Source organism: Corvus brachyrhynchos, unplaced genomic scaffold (assembly GCF_000691975.1).
Source record: "Corvus brachyrhynchos isolate BGI_N302 unplaced genomic scaffold, ASM69197v1 scaffold42, whole genome shotgun sequence".
Lineage (NCBI taxonomy): Eukaryota > Metazoa > Chordata > Aves > Passeriformes > Corvidae > Corvus > Corvus brachyrhynchos.
Genome location: NW_008237242.1, coordinates 78,454 through 81,750, shown reverse-complemented (window position 1 = coordinate 81,750; position 3,297 = coordinate 78,454).

Below are 3,297 nucleotides of genomic sequence, written 5' to 3'. Positions count from 1 at the left end.
ACCAGATTCTTCTTTTCCCTATTTATGATCGCCTGTACACACTGAGCAGTTATTTACTCCTGCTGCAGGATCGTTACCTTCAGTTCAGGAGCTCATAGTTCACTCTCTGTAACTCTGTATCCATCACTGTATTTGCGTGTGAACAAGTGATTGGAGTGCAGCAGGAAGTGACTTTTGATGGGCAGAAGGAAGACTATATTTCCTCAGAGCCCCCTCCACCACTTCATCAGAAATTAAAAGCAATTAAAACATTTTGAAAGATCATTTAATAGGTGTTTTGAAATACATAGTAGTAGATGATTTGAGGGCATAACATTTTTAGAGTTTCTTCAGAATAAACATCAAGCAAGACAGCTATGAATGCTAATTCTACTGTATTGGAAGAAAGACATATCCAGAGCAACCTATTTGCTATCAAAGAATCACACAAAAGCACAGAATAGTTGGGGTTGCCTCTGGAGATGACCCAGTCCAAGTCCCCTGCTCAGCACAGGGTTGCTCAAGCAGTACAATCAGTGTTGAGTCATTCTGAGCATCTCTGAAGCTGGAGACTCCACAGTCTCTCCAGGCAACCTGTTCCAGTGCTTGACCACACCCTTTGAAAGGTTTTGTTTTCCTTCTTACATTTAAATGATGGAATTTCATTTTGTGCCTATTGCCTCTTGTCTATTCCCTGAAAAACATGGAGAAGACTCTGATTTAATCTTCTTTAATCCCCGCCCACATTAGCTATTTGCATACACTGATGAAGTCCCCAAGCCTTCTCAGGTCCAGGCTGAACACCTCCAGCTCTGTCAGCCTCCTGTCACGTGGCAAATGCTCAAAGCCCTCCGTCACATCAGAGCCTCTCTGGTAAATAATGCAAAACTGGGTAACCTGCCCAGGACTGGACACAGCAGAAAATGTGTCTCACCAAGCTCAGCAGAGGGGAAGGATCCCCTCCCCTGACCAGCTGGCAGCACCCTGCCCTGTGGAGGGCAGGATGCTGCTGGCCTTTGCTGCACAGGCCCATTGCTGTCTTGTGTTCACCTTGTCCCCAGCTCCTTCTCTGCTTTCCGATCGACTGCACTCCAGCCTGTGCAGGTGCAGAGAGCATAGGAATTTCCACCTCCCTTTGCCCAGCTGCCTTGGGCTCCTGTCAGCCCATTTCTCCAGCCCACTGAGGACCCTTTGAATGGTGGCACAACCCCCTGGTGTAGAATCCACCTCTCCCAGTGTGAATGTGCTGATCAGGCTTCTTCACAAATACAGAAACCAGTCATTTTCCACAAGATTCCAGTTTTATCCAGTGTGAGGTTCAGCTGAGTGAAAGTGGAAAGGTTCATTGAACAATGATTTTAGAAGTCAGTGTTGAATAGTTAGTTTGATCACTGTACAACTGACCATACTCATTCAGCTGATCTGAAGGAAAATCACAAGTGCTTGGAGAAACAGTATCTCATTGTCCCAAGGAATGGGTGAGTAAGGGAGAGAGCTGATATCTGAGTGAGATATCTTTATTTTGTCATTTCACACACTGAATAGTAACCAGTCCTTTCCAACCTGGTAGTCAATGTTTCCAAAAACTTGTTAACTAAATAAACTGCTTCTGTGTCCAGCTGATCTTTTGGCCCAATTTTCTTGGCCATCCTGTGAGTCTATAACTTACAGTTAAGATTTTGGGAAGGACTCTGAAGCTATGCACAGACACAGGCAGAGAAACCTGCTTATGTGTATTATCAGCTACATTTTAGCACAGGAGCAAGTTAACTGGCTACCCATGTCAGTGACTGATACTGAGATTGTATCTAGAGGAGATTCTTTTAACTGCTCTCCTCATGATAACAAGGTATTTTCAGCGACCCCCTTTAAATGGAAAAATAACAATTTTCATTTGAGAAATGACCCTCACTAAAAAAAGGAGATCCAAGCTCTCAATCTAATGTCCTTGAGCTGCACCACACCCATATCTATTCCTGCTCCAGCTCAGGGATATGAATTAGATCAGAGTTTCTGTGCAGGGACTCAATTGAATAATCAAGTTTTAGAGTAGACAGTCATGAATGGGAATGAAGGGGACTGGATTTTTTTTACTGCTAAAGTGAGTGCCAGAATAACTCACTGAGAAAGCGAAACAGTATTTCCACTGAAGAGGCATTTCAAAGGGAAATTTGGAAATGCAATTGGAGGTTGTTATTACATTAAGACCTTGGTTAGTTATTTAAGGGGCTGAGATATTTAAACGTCCCTAAGCAATCAAAGTCTTTGCCTGATGAAAATATCCGGTCTTTAAAGGTTCTCTCAGTTTGTCACTAGATGTCAGCCTGCACCTTCAGGTCCCTACCCTGCTATGACCATGTGCACCTCTCCACCAGCACCCTATCAGGAATTCGTAACAGGAGGAGAACAAGAATAAAAATCTTGTCAAGAACTCTGTAAGTATTGTTTTGTAGCCTTCAGCAATATTTATTTTAGTCCACGAAAAGGTGATTGTTACAAATGAAGACACGAACATTTGCAGGAAACAGGAGTGGTTTTGAAGTGTGTTTTACTCTTTACTTATGAACCCCCAGATACTTGGTAGGATTTGTTGCTGTTGAGCTGGAAAAACCCTCTGCTGAGGCCACACACCCTATGCACACAGAGAAACTGCACCTTCTGCCAAGACCCAGGCTGGTGCCCCTGCCTGTGCAACACAGAGCACGGATTTCTTGCTGTTATCTAGGACTCACGGCACAGGTGAAGCAAAATTTCTCTCTGCGCACATGTTGCTAGAGGTGTGCTCTTTGGCTGTGCTGGACACACACTGACCTGCACAGCCTGGGCTGCTGGTGTGGCCTGAACCAGCATTTGGCCAAGCGTGGATGGGTTGTGCCTCATTCAAACAGCAGATCCATGACCTACACCTGGTGGATCAGTGACTTGAAAAAGAGTTGCCTTCTAATTTCATAGTCCCTACACACTCAAGGTATTTTCATGTTTGGGTGATTGGCCAAATGTGACATTTTTATGTCTCTAGTGATCAGGCACCTGGGGTTTCCTCCGAGAATGGTACAATGCCAGCATTCTGGGCTAACTATGCATTGTTCTGAACACCACCTGTTTTACTGTGTTGTTTTCCTGGCACAAAATTATGTCTGCACTGACATCCACAAAAGTACATGGGTTTTGCCATGCTGAGCACCACAAAGGCTCTCTTTCAGGCAGCTTGCTGTCTACTGAAATTCACAGTTACACTTTAGACACTTGGACAGCTGTTTATTTAATGCACAAAACCAGTTAAACATCAGATAGGGAATAAATTTCCAACAAGTTAAG